Raw genomic sequence first — 14,404 nt, 5'->3', positions numbered from 1 at the left:
TTTATTACAGTCTGCCTTAGCAGAGCGTGCCGTGAGGAATGGTGACAGCTTAGTTGGCAGGCGTCTGTTTGTAAACAATGTCATGTGATCACTATGACAACTTACCAATAAGATGATTGAGAACCATGCTGATTGGTTCCTGATTACCGTATCCCACGGCGACTGCTGTCAGATACAGCACAGAACATTGCATCAAATAATATTTATGGACAGATTGTAGGCAGGAAGGGGTTAATGTTTTAACGGAATGTTTAGTTTGTTAATGGGAGCAGCCAGATTTTCTAATTACATATTTGGAATCTGCTGTTTGGTTGTGATTGTTGATCTTCTCATCTAACCACAAGTCTACCTAACCGGATTTGTCTGATAGAAAACAGTAGACTCTCTGCTGCACCAAACAGCGCTTAACCTCCCTGGCGGTATTCCCGAGTGTGGCTTGGGGTTAATTTTTAGTACCAAAAGCGGCAACCCTGAGCCACACTCAGAGTGGAATTGTAAAGGACTTACTTGGTCCCCAGGAGCCCACCTGGCATCTGCATCCCCTGGCCTCCCGTTCCCGGCGCGATCAATGGGACGTGTGAGTGTGCGGCGGTGGTGTGCTGCGGGGGCGGAACCTGGCGAGAAATTTAAAATAACAATATAATCAGACAGCTAGGAAGGTTAAGTAAGGAACATGTACTTTTTTTTATTTTACAAAGGTGTTTGGGAGTCATTTTGGTATTAAAGTGAAGCTGTAGCCAGTTTTAATTGTTATAGAGGAAAGTCCTTTTATCACCTGTGTGTACAAAAAACCCTAATGTAAAAGGGTATTAAAAGTACTCATGCTTTAGTTAGGTGAGTGAAGGGGATTTTTAGGCATCTATTGCCTCTATTGGGTGGATTTTCTGATATGACCATCACAAATATGACCGAACCAACAATTTGCAGCACCCGGGTTTGAACCCCGATTCTTTCAGGTAAGGTGACAATAGAAATACAGATGCTCACAAGCGTTTGTTTTCAAGAGATTTATTGAAAATTCAGCACACATATAAGGTGAGGACAGCAGAGAAAAACAATACATCACAGGCCCAGGGAATAACTTCTCCACAACAAAGTGAACTTTCTCCTCAAAGTTCCAGCCCTGATTTAGAGCACCAGCAGGGACCTGTCCTTTGGGTTGAAACTTCAGGCCCCGGAGGCCCTCAGCCCTTTCCCTGTTCTCCCACTCTGTTAGCACCCCATGACTTAAGGGTCCCTTTAACTGCAGCTATTTAACTATGTATCAACTACCTAAAAAAGTGTCAAAGCATACCATAGGCCACAAAGGTGATGGATCGGGGCCGTGATGGCTGCTATCTTGAAGAGGAACTAAACCCAAAATTCACTTACCTTCCCGCAGGACAATCTGATCCCTCCGGGGGTGTCCTGCATCGGGTCCTGCGTCGTCCCAGCATCCATCCTGGACCTTACACTTCGGAGTGCCGCCATCTTCTCTTCTTCTTCCTGTTCTTCAACCTACGTCACCCAACCCAGGCGCGAGATCGCATGACGTAGGATGAAAAAGAAAATTGCCGATCTCACTGCGCATGCATGAGATTGACAAATTTTTCTCTTTGTGCAAAAAGGCTCCTTCTCGGGCATGCACAAAAGGAGCGCCCAAGAGCCTCCCGGGATGCCCGACATAGGTATCGGCTTTGCGCTCCCGTTTCTTCTCGACTGCCTAGGCATTTGAGAATTAGGGGGCGGTGCTGCACCTAAAAAAAGAGATCTAGAAAAAAAAAAAACCAAGATCTAGAAAAATCTAGAATTCATCAAGATTCATCTATAAACCCTTAAAGGGATCTTACTACTCTAACGGGGCACTACAGACCCCAGTAGGGTCAGATTTTTCTGCTCTTTGTGATCTCTGGAGTGACCTTCACAACCTGTCCCAGTTGTTGGTGCCACCTGGCTCGGGTTTTAGTGTATTTATTTTTGACGCCACAAAACTGAATAAACAAAACAAAATTACAGATTGATGATGTAAAAACGAAATAAATGATCTGCCTAATAGCTAAAGGCAGAACACAGGGAAGGAGTTAATTAGGGCTAATTCAGATTAAATAGGAATTTTTATTTTAAAAATCTTTTTCCCCCTGGGATACTCCTTTGATCATATAGAAGAGCTAAATACATGTGTCTAATGTCTAAGTACATTGTGACAATAATATTGTCAATAAAACATGGAGACACGGTATAAAATACAGTCTGCAGATGCTGTTTGAAGGTTTCACTCAGGCAGGAGCCACTGTCTAAATTCTTGAAGAACAAAGCAGGACCTGGCAGTCAAGGTGACATTTGGTTTTGTGAAATTTATTGGCCAGTAAGGCTGTGGCAGGGCAGAAAGACTTGGGTGTACAGGGTCCAGCAATTGTGGTAAGGATAGGCATGGGCCCATAAAAGCCTTAGGCCCCAGGCTACTACCTAAATCACACGTGTGTGGGTCTACTAGTGACATTATGGGAGATGTTTAAGTTTTGCTTATCCGCCGTAGCCTGGCAGTCAGGTAAATAGCCAAAACTTTGCTGCTAGCTGCCCTACCTGTGACCAAGTCACTTTAACTTATTGCCAAACGTGTTACTTCACATATATGAATGCCAACAATGCTTGCATTTTACCACTTGCAACTTTTTTCTTTTTTATTTCTTTTCTATATCATATAGCAGTCTGTTTACTTTATTTGGATCCAAGTTTAAAGAATACCTGTATTATATAGCCTGCCACTGTCTGAACAAAAAAAAAAGCTTTATTTTTATAGCAACCATATCAACGATATAATATTAACATTAAACATAAACATTCAAGCATCATAAAAACATATTAAAACTCAAACCAAAACATCAGTTATGGAAGATGGTAAAATGAACACATCACGCTCTATAAAAACCAAAATATGAAGTTGCAGATAATAGTTTTGTGAAGTTGAAGTTAAAATATTATTATTATATTATTTTTAATATTATAAGGAAGAAAAGAGATAGAATGAGAAAATAAATAAAAAAAAGTGAGGGGAGAGAGGTTGTGGGACCTCTCCAGGCTATACACTTCCATATGTTTTATCCTATCAAAGTAGTAAAATATTTAGCTCTCTGTCAGGGGAAACCAAAAGGCAAACTCAGTGCCCTGTACCCCTTATAATGTTCCCAGCACATTCCTAAAGGTGCCCAGACAGCATTTTAGTAACTTTTACCTTTTTCTGGTGTCTATGGGTCACTTATGTGAGGCTACAAGCTCCTTTTTCCTCTTTGCTCCTTTGTCCTAATAATGCAAAGCTGAGCTGAAGTGATAATGACTTGAAATGAGGACATCTAGTGGCAAAAAGAGACGATTGCCGTTGACAACTCTAGAGAGGAGGTGCGAATTGCAACCAGACCCACTTTTTAAAAAAAAACTAAGACTTGTACACTGAACCTCCCTCAACTCAACCCTTAGCAAAAAGATTAAAAACTGTTGCTGTACTATGTTGATATTATTATTATCATAAATGTTTGGTCTACAGAAATAGTCAAATGTATTGTACTCTATTTCCCAGATCAAAGCATTGGTTTGTTGTTTTTTTTTTTTTTTTAGTATGATAACTCAATTTAACATTAAGTGTCAGGTTTTTAATATTGTTTTTGCTGCTGGCATATTTCTCTATAGAAAGATAAGTGTATGAGTTTGAATACTTTCTAAAAGCAATTCTAACTTTTATTTGCATAATGCTTGTCCTAGATCAGTGACTCAGAAGCAATATTATCATTATCACTATTATATTACCCAACGCTGTACAGTCACGGTTTTGGGGGGGTTTACAATCTGATGTCTTTACCACAGTCTCCGACCAATATTGAGTGAATACCAATTAACTAACCAATATGTTTATGGCATTTGGGAGGAAACCATAGTGCCCTAGGAAACTCACACAAACATAGGGAGAACATACAAACTCCATGCAAGTAATGGTCAGGACACAGGGGATGTGGTGCTGCAATGCAAGCTAGCCAAAGAATCACTACTAAAATCAGATACACCCAGGCAACTAGTATTTTTTTTAATGAAAGATGGACTTTTATTTATCACATAGACATATATACATACTACGCTACTAAATAATATGTAATAAAGATATTTATGGTAGTGTGGTCTATGATCGGGTCTGTATATATTTTTTTACAAACTTATACAACAAGTTGTTTGAAGAAACTTATTACACTGCCTTTAATATGTCTTCTTTGTTCATTTGTATTCAGCAGTAAACCGTGCTGATCATCATAGAAGGCATGGGTTAGGCAGCATGACATCACTCCATTGCCTGACTAAGCCTTTATTGGCCAGTGGCCAGCGGGGCTATTGTAAAGCCAGCTATTTTCTTTTATTAAGGGATCCAAAGAACCTAAGACTTGTCCTCGAAGTCTAAATAGCAGGCAGCTTAAAGCACAATCATATGGACAGGCTAATCTGTACAGTTCAGGAAAATGGAATACAGAAAATCGCTGTTGTGATTCACAGATGTCTGCACCGCCTGTGTATCTGCATATTCTATCTGCTGACCTTGGATAAAGGTTGCATACTAATTCCTTCATCATCTAAATGCTTGTATTTTCCTGTACATCCTCCTTCACACCAAGGTAAAGAGTAATAAAAAAAAACTTCTTGTTCATAACAGGTTCTCACCTCCAGCTGGTAGAAAGCAGTTCATATACTGTACAGATAAGAACAACTTGACCTAGTTACTACAGTTGCACATACTCAGCCCTGTGCTAGTTGCATGTACTGTGTGTGTTCAATGCACTTCAATACTGATATAAGAACCTCATCAATCAATTAAAATCCTCAAAGCTGCATTAATAAAACATGAGAAAAAAACAGTTAAAGGGTAAGTCTACCTAAAACTGGCATGCCGGTTCTTGCTTATTGCCTACGGCAGCCAAAGCAATCTTTGCTTTCAGCAAAACAACGGAATAATTCTCTCCTGCTAAATCTTCAATGTATTTATTCATTCCTTTCTAGCAGGAGGAAGTGTGACATCATTAAAGAAAAAGTCTACGTTAAATAAAGTGTATTTGTGAGCATAATTTGGAAAAAGAAAACATATTCTCCAAACATCTGCAAAACATGCAATTTCCCTATGTATTCTGTCTTTAAAAACACTGCAAGGTCTGATAATATTTAAAGAAGCTTCAAACTTCCTGACACTGTTGCACTTCAATCCTAAATGGGGTAGTCACCCTTCCTAATTTTGCACCTGCTGGGCAATGTCAGCACATCCCTCTCTCCTCATCCCCATAAAGTCTCATTCGCTGCACTAGATTCTTGACGAGGGTAGCTCGGACTTTCCAGCCCATCCTTCACCACCACCATCATCATCGCCATCATCATCATCATCATCATCATCATCATCATCAGACCCTCCGCCTTCCCCGACCCCACCTGCTTACCAACCACTCCTCCACCAATAAATACCCAGACACCCATCTTGGATTTATATTGGCTGGCAAGCAGACTTTTTTTTAAACACTATTAAGAAAATTAACTATTCAAGTAATAAACAAATATCCAATATTAAATAAATGACAAATAAATAAATACATTTACACTTTTGATATGCAAGCATACATTAACATAACATAACACTCCATTATTGTGTGTACATAGCCTAAAGAGGACATGTGAAGAACAATGTTATACTCAAAGGTCACATCAAAGCTTTCTATAAAGGTTCAGCCATTCTAAGTGACCAGTATTCACTCACCTTCATTTGTGTTACGCCTTTGGAGAAAAAATATAAACCGCATAGGTAGATGGCTGAAAGAAGGGTGGTAAGGGGGTTATTTGTTGCCTATACAGTAGAAGGGCTTTAAGGAGTTACAGTTGGCCATGGACTACCAACGTAGGGAGGCAGTTCTGATCTTACCACCTTGTAAGAGGACTAATGTCAACTGGCCACTAAAGAGAAGGGGCACTTCTTCACTAACCACTGATGTAAGTGCGTTCTTCTCCAATGACCACTGATCTAAAGGGAAAACTCAACACCAACCATTTTGTGCAGAGTATACCACAAATATACCGCTGAATTCTGAACACTGTAATGTGTAAATGATTTACTCCTGTTCTCCAATGACCACCAATGTGAGGAGACACTTCTCCAATGACCACCAATGTGAGGGGACACTTCTCCAATGACCACTGACATGAAGGGGTACTTCTTTACAGACCACTGATGTAAGAAGTCACTTATCCACAGCCAACTGATGTAAAGGAGAAGTTCCGCATTGACCATTCTGTACAATGTATACCACAAATGTACTTCTGAACACTTGAGAAAATGTAATGAGCTGATGAGCTGTGCTGTAAGTCATTTACTCCTGACCACTGCACTATGATAGCCCTGCTGTATATTACATGCTCCATACCACTGCTCACTTTATCCTGTGTTGTACAGTACATACTCCCGATCACTGCATTCTGTATGTTGTGCTGTACCTTGCATACCTATGAGCACTTTAGTTTGTAAACTGTGCTGTACTATTGTCATCTGTCCAGGTTTCTTTGTTGTCATCTCTTTTAATAAAATGTTTAAGATCTTCTCAGGTAGAGTGTTAGCTCTGTGTGTGGTTATGAGTTTCTTTCCTGTGGCCATTAGTAAAGGGACATTCCGAGGGGTTCAGGGGCAGCATATGTATGTACTATATACAGTGACTTAGTTCAGATTTTAAAAACCATGCCCACTGTTCATTATTATTTTTATTTTTTTTAGTAAACAAGATTTATATAGCGCCAACATATTACATAGCGCTGTACATTAAATAGGGTTTGCAAATTGTGTACTGTTTTCTGTTGTGCATGTTGTGTCTTGCAAGTTTTCTCTTTTCTGTATCTGAATACCCCAAATCCACTCTGGCTGTCTATGCTTAGGATTCTCCAAAGGGCATTAAGTAAAGGGTTATCCACTTCTAATAAGTATCCTAAGTATGTTCAGACCTGCCTTGGTATCAAGCGATCCTGTGCGGCTCCTGGTGGCTAGCACCTTGCCAGCTGCTTAGTCACTTTCACACATCCCTGGTTCTTAAAGTACCAGCATCTGCAGATTTTACAGCTCACTGATGTCCCCCCATTCATTCTCTATGGGGCTGCTTCTGGTAAAAGCTACCGGACGTCTGTCCCGAGACAGACTAGCATGAGGAAGTACGGCATGGTAATCTCACCGCCAGTCAGAACAACGCCTATAAAGAACAAAATTCAAGTGATATTAATACTTTTATTAATACTAATTATCAGGAGTTGTATAGCGCCAACATATTACGTAGCGTTGTACATTAAATATGGGTTGCAAATGACAGACAGATACAGACAGTGACACGGGAGGAGGAGAGGACCCTGTCCTGAAGAGCTTACAATCTAGGAGATGGGGGAAGTATCACACAATAATACTGGGAACGATCAGTAAATTTTCTACATGAGATGGGTTGATTTTAGAAATATATTTATCTTACAAAATCTAAAGTAATGAAAACAACTCCAAACACGTTACACTTGCAAGAACTGCAGTCATTTATACAGTTCTCTGTAAATCTTCCTTCACTTTTAAGGTAAACATACCAGTTTAACCAGCTTGGCCAATCAAATAGAACTATGTTTGTAGACAACAATAGCCAAGTAAAAGTTGCTTTGTATTTCATATCTGACAGTAACAGTCGGTGTGTGCATGTATTTGATCAGTAAATCTGGTTTAACTGGTATTTTATTTATATAAACATACAGGCAGCATACTCTTTAAAGAAAACACTTTTTAAAAAAGTTATTTTTGGGAGCCTTTATTCCCATGGGTTATCTAAGATATCATAAACTTTCTTATTTTTTATATACTTTTATATATTTTTTCACATACATCTTTTTTAACAATTTTGCTGGCTTGGACACATAATTATAAAAAAAATGAAATATTTGCTATTCATGGAAAAACATGATATTCCTAGGTCCCACTATTGCTGATCACTTTACCAAAGTCATAAACGTTCGGTCATGCAGTCCCTGAAGAATGGAAGTGTAACATACATGTGTATCCACCTCCATTTCATGGACATCACCTATCATTCAGTGAACTACTATCTCGGACGTCTTTGAGAGGGTCCATAGAGTCTGTCCCTAAATTTTTACACACCTTTAATACTTTTGTGAACAGAATCCTTTTATAAACTAAATACCTGAGAGGGTTAAACTTACTTCAGTACCTTAAGTAGGCTTAAGTGTGAGTGACTTCGATCCTGCTGTTAGGAAAATGCCTCTTTGATGTATGAACATAAGAAGATATGCTTTAAATTGTAGCGCAAACAAACTAGAATGGCAGGGACTTAAAAAAATCAGAAAGGACAAAATGTTTTATTTATTGCATGTTATGCCAGACTTTACTTTTGCTTTAACAAGAGTCTGAAAGGTATGAGAGGTCCTGGCTGTGTGGATAGATTTACAGTAAAAGACATACACACCTTCAATCTAGGTTTTTGAATTTGTAAAGTTCAGTTTCAAAAGATAATACTTACAAATTACTCAAATCAACATGGTTGGTTTAAGTATTGGCCTTGTTCCATTTTGATTTAGGTTTTATAGTGTACCAATACACAAAAACAAAAATGTATTATATTGACTATCCCTAGATATGATGGCTGCACTTTCTGTATTCAGAACATTTATAGCAAGGAAATACCTTGACTAGGGAAGTTGGGACCTTTGCCCATTAACCCCCCCATTACACTTTTACCTTAAATCACTTTTCACCGTCCCCGAGCTTGCGAACCTCCCCCATAACCCTAACCCACCACAACAGCCATTTATTAACATAAATAAATACCCAAAATAACAATTGCATAAATAACCATAAATGACTGAATAATTTACAACTCTGAAATATTAACATAAATATTAAACACCCCCTAATAACATAATAATTAACATAATAAATTATTCAACCAAATACCTCCCAAATATACAAAATAACCATCTTTTCTTTGTCATAACTCAACAAACAATTAAAACCTCCGGATCGACTGGGCTGCAGGTCTTGAAAGGTAAAGTCCACCTCCCCTTGTATTAACTCCAACCTTCAATATTACCACCACACTGGCCCCTAGCCACCCAGCACCATCTCAAGGGCCACCACCATACCATTTTAAGGGGGCACCCCCACCATCCTGAATGCCCCCTTTCCACAACATTACCCCTGAACTCTTACCTTCCACCAGACCTCAACCGCCACAGCGCACAAGCGTGACACCTCACCCTTTAACACCCCTCCACACTCAAAGGGCCCGCTGAACTCCATCCTGCAAATCTAAAAACCAAAGATCAGTGTCTTTGGCATTCAAGTGCACCCCATCTCTTCCAAAGTAGTGCCAAGTCTCCTCCTCCAGCTCCCTGTGCCTCACCACCACACCCCCGTTCCTTGTAACAAACCTACCAATTTTCTTATGGACCTTTATTCTGGCTTTATTAATCTTCTCTACTGATCTCGCCCCTCACCAACTGGTCCTTCCCACTATGTCTGACCAGACAAACACCATACCTGGGAACTCCAACCTCAGGAAATTCTAGCCTCACGTCCCTAATTAACTCCCGCATGGCCCTCCGCCCCAGATCATTACCTGCGTGTATTACCAACACATTTGGAGGCCTATCCAGCAACACGAACTTCCGGACTTCTGGTACCATTCGGCTCCACATCATGCCAGAAACCCCAATCCAGTGCACTGTAGCTTCTGACCTGGGCACTCTCAGCTGTCGACAATCCATTCGAGCCTCCACCCTCCAGGCACCCCACTACACTTACGAATGTCCAAGAATCCATACCAGGCTGCACGAACCACCTAAAACACAAAATAAACTATGCCAGCCTAAAAAACAACTCCACATTCACCTCTCTTATAACAAATGCGGTCTTATATACAAATGAACCTCCTGGATTCCCATCTCCCAATTTTCTTGATAACCTCGTCCCCTACCCCCCACCTGGCCGCCTCCGTGGCCGCCCCAATACGAAAGGAATGCGTGCAGTATTCCTTCACATTCGCCCCCAGATGGGTCAAGCAACTCTTAAAAACTGCCACAAACTGAAAGCACGACAGAAATCCCCCATCCTCATGCAGGTACAGGGTGCTCTCTCCCTTAGACCTCCACCGCAGGAAATCTACCAACACCTGAACTGGCAGACTCTCAATCTCCCCATAGAAAACAACCTTACCAACAGTCCCTTTCCCATTTGATCTGTTTTGGACCTCCTAATCCTAAAACTCACCTTATGCGCCAGGCACACAACACCCTGCACTAAAATTACACCCGGCTGGGTCTTCATTGGGCTACTAAACTCCCCAATGCGCATGCCCCCCCAAAAAAATGCTGTAACCAATGCTGCTCTAAACAAAGACTGCTCATACTTCCCATGACATACCTCCCCCAACCGTCCCACCAACACCTGTAACAGCTCAAGGGACACCGGCCGTCTGGCATCCCGCACCCCCTGTTTACCCTTCCTGTACCCTTTCAAAGTCTGCCGAACTAGAAAAACCTTTGTTACAATTGCCAACCCTGCCATAAACCTATTTACAGATGCCACAGACCCCCCAACAGCAAACTGCATACCCAACCAGTACAGCAGTATCTGTATCTGGTCTCCCCCACCACACCTCCTTACCTTCCTCTGCAGAACGTCCCAGTCACGCCAAACTTTCTGGTACACCCCCCAAGTCTGACCAATCACCGATTGACGAATTATACTTCCGATGATCCATCGCAATCCCCTACAAACCCCCCTGGACAAGGGTAACCACATTGTTCCACCTCCGGTGTCAACATGTGAAACCATGTTTCCCCAGCAGAGACTGAACCTCTTGCAGGCGCATCTTCCTACGAGCCCCAGCTTCAGGTAAGGCCCTCCCACGCCACACCAGCCGCAGCCCCTTCCTAGATGCTGCCTGCCGGGCCCTTGCAGGACGCGAGGCCCTGGTTTCAGGTGCAGCCTCCCCTGACAGAACTCTCACAGTTAAGCCACTCACATAACTGAAGCAAGGTCGACTATGATCGGAACGGGGGCTGCACTCCCTGGCAGCCGCAAACCCCACAGCCCTTGCAGCCTCCCCAGCCTGGTACCGGACCAAGCAGAACTGCGCCTGGCGGACCGGCTAGGAGGGTCCCTCGAGGGGCTCCCAGATTGGCGCTGAGCCCTCCGAGCCCGTAACCCTGCTAATCTACCTGCAGAAGGACCACTAGCATTCCCCCCAACCTCAGCAACCCTATCCTGCAGCCAAGCCTCAATTGTGCCTACCTGCTCCAAATTTCTTCTTGCAAAAAACTGTCCCTCACTTCTGATACAGCTCTCCTTTATCCATACCAATTCTCCTCCCCCTTACTTCTGATCCTAAACCATCCAAACCCCACCTTTTATTTATTCAAACTATTAACTCCCTGCCTATTCCTGGGCAGCCCTTCCATCCTGTCATCCAGGCCCTGCCCTAAGTCCCTGCTCTGGTCCTCTCTGTTGTTGCTAGAAATGCAAGAGAAGGAAAGGTGGGTCACATTTTACTGTTCCTCAACTGCCAGCTAGGCGTTGACATCAGGAAGCACTGAACACTATATACTCAAACCCTAAGCAATGCATGATCAAAATGGTCCAAATTAGGTGAAATCTGTCCAAGGCTACCAAATACATAGAAATTTCCCATATTCATCAGCCAAAATAGTGCTAAGTTTCTGAAATAATAAACATGTCAACTTTTTACTTTCCTAAATCTAAGGATTGGGGTCCTTAACACCCTTGCTATAGTTTGCTTACTGGCACTAAAAATGAGAGAATGAAGAGCTGTCCTGTCTTAAAATGGTGTTGAGTCCTCTAAATAAGAGTGCTTCCCATGGATTCAGTTTGTAAGCTGAGATGTGGGATCAAACTAATGTATTGATAAAATGTGGCCCTACTACTACCCTACATGAAACAGTCACATCCTCAATAATAGGAATGGAAGGAACACAAAACCTAGATAGCTAGAATGGGATAAGATACCAATAGAACAATACAAATATAACAGTTCTCCAAGGTGGTAAAATTGATAGAGTTGTATGCCGAACAAATCTCCATCCATTGCTCTTTTAAAGAGGCCAACGCTATATCCTTTTCTTATGCCAGGGCATAGGAAGGTTTATCCACATTGGGAGAAGGTAGTGGAGAAGAATACAAGGACAAGGACAAAATCATATGTGTCCCCACAACAGGCCTTCTTAAGGGCCTTCTGGATATATAGGTAGTAGAGAATACACCTTGTTCTGGGTTCACCAACAAAATTAGACTAACAATCCCCATCATAGAAAGATAGAACGATATCAGGTTGTCTGACTATCACACAGTGAGTGTCACACAGAATCCCAAATTTGCAAGGAATGTTCCAACCATGGAAAAAGCCCCTCGGTTCTCAGGGAGGACAATATTCAGAGAAGACAGGATAAATATAAAATACGATACACTGAATGACAGAGAGAATGCCAGATGACTGACTAAATATAGTGAGATTTCTGGCATGCAGGCAATGCTGGGCATTTTATAAGAAAGTCTAGAATGCTTTAGAAACTAATCATCAGTGATGCACCCTGCATTAAACAATCATTTGTAAAAAATATTTTGTTAAACAATATTTATTTAAAAGGTCATTTCTTAAATTAGTAAAATGTAAAAATTAATTTGACCAAAAACCAATATGCTTTACCTTTGATTCATTTTGGTCTCAAAGTGCTGCTCATACGTCATCCTGAAAGGATTAACTATTGTCGAACACACAAATATAAAACCTAAAAGGCAAAGCAAGCATTCAAAAGACTTTTTGCATACAATAATGATATGAACACAAGAGCATTTCCTCAGCTTTCAAAATAAACAACCTCAAATTACTTTTATATTACAAAACAAGTTAAGATTAATTTTCTCTGCATTACACAACTGTGTATTTAGGTGGGGTCACAATCTCAATCCCCAATGTTTTTATAGGGTATTTTCGAAAAATGTCTAGGGGTGTATTTATGAAGCAGAGAATCTGACATTCACAGAAACATTGACAATTTTGAGTTTAGATCTGCTTTAAGAATAATTTATATATATATATATATTTATATATATATATACACAGTCATTGCTGATGTATTTCCTCCTTGGCATTGTATTAACACACACCTGAATGCTCCAGGCTAGCTAACTACCGATCAAATAATCAAGTGCATTTAATTAGCAATGTCACACTTACCTCTTCCTCACTAAAGTGCAGAGGCCTCTCTCCTGAACATGTGGACAGTTCTAACTTTGGGCGCACCTGCTCTCTCAAGGTTTATCAGTTTCGCCACACCCACCGGCCAATCAGGAAATAACCTCTTAATCATCCCTGGCTATTTACTAGCTCAGACACAGCACTTAGCACTCAAGTAACGTGTCTCCACTAGTGCTGAGCCCCCTAGCTTTGCTGAGCATTTCCTCTACACAACTCGTTATCTAGTCTGTTGGTTCCCAGCCAATTTCCTTGAGCTGTTCCAGTGTTCTCAGTCTGTGGATATTCTTGTGTCACCTGTGCCTCCTGTTGCTTCCAGTGTCTCCTGTGTTCCCTGTATCTTCAGGGGCCCCTGTGTCTCCTGGATCCCTGGTATTTAACCCCTAGTTTGTGACCTGACCTCTCTTGCTTGCTGCCTGCCTTGACCCTGGCCTTCCTTGACAATTATTCTGCCTTGTGATTTGGTACCGTGTATCTTCCTGCCCCCCCTGCTATGCCCAAGGACTGCAACCTGGCAGGACCCAGCAGCGCAACATCCTCACCACTAGAGGTAGGTGGTTCAGACTCTACGCCTTGGCCCTTCTCAGGGCTCACACCACCTCCGTGCAAGCTGTAGTGCCCCCTAGTGGTCCTGTCTCCCCAAGTGTGACAAGCAACATCTGGTTGCTTACCACCCTACTTTTTTAGGAAATGGTGACACACCACTTCTGCATTTTGACTTGGTTTTTGGTAAAAAACATAATGACATGGTGTAATACATCATGTTTTGTTGTCATTTTCCTAGTTAGAAGACATACTAAGGACCAGATGATTTTTCACTATGACTTGATACACAAAAGCTTAGAATTGAAGGAGGGTGTCCTTTTTTTCTCATGATAATGATATATTATGTACATTTATATAAGTATTTATTATGCACAGTAATGTCAGGTAAAATCTCATGATTTAATGATGCTTTTGTAACATAGTGCTAAAGGATAAAATTGCACAATAGCAATAATTTTAATTAAATGTAAACCTTTTCATCTAAAAGCAATTTGCACCCATTTTTACATCTAATGTATGTGCTTTATTTAACATTATCTGTTTATTTGTATATTTGTTGTTTG

The sequence above is a fragment of the Pyxicephalus adspersus genome, chromosome 8 (assembly GCF_032062135.1).
Source record: "Pyxicephalus adspersus chromosome 8, UCB_Pads_2.0, whole genome shotgun sequence".
Classification (NCBI taxonomy): domain Eukaryota; kingdom Metazoa; phylum Chordata; class Amphibia; order Anura; family Pyxicephalidae; genus Pyxicephalus; species Pyxicephalus adspersus.
This window is presented reverse-complemented; position numbering follows the sequence as displayed.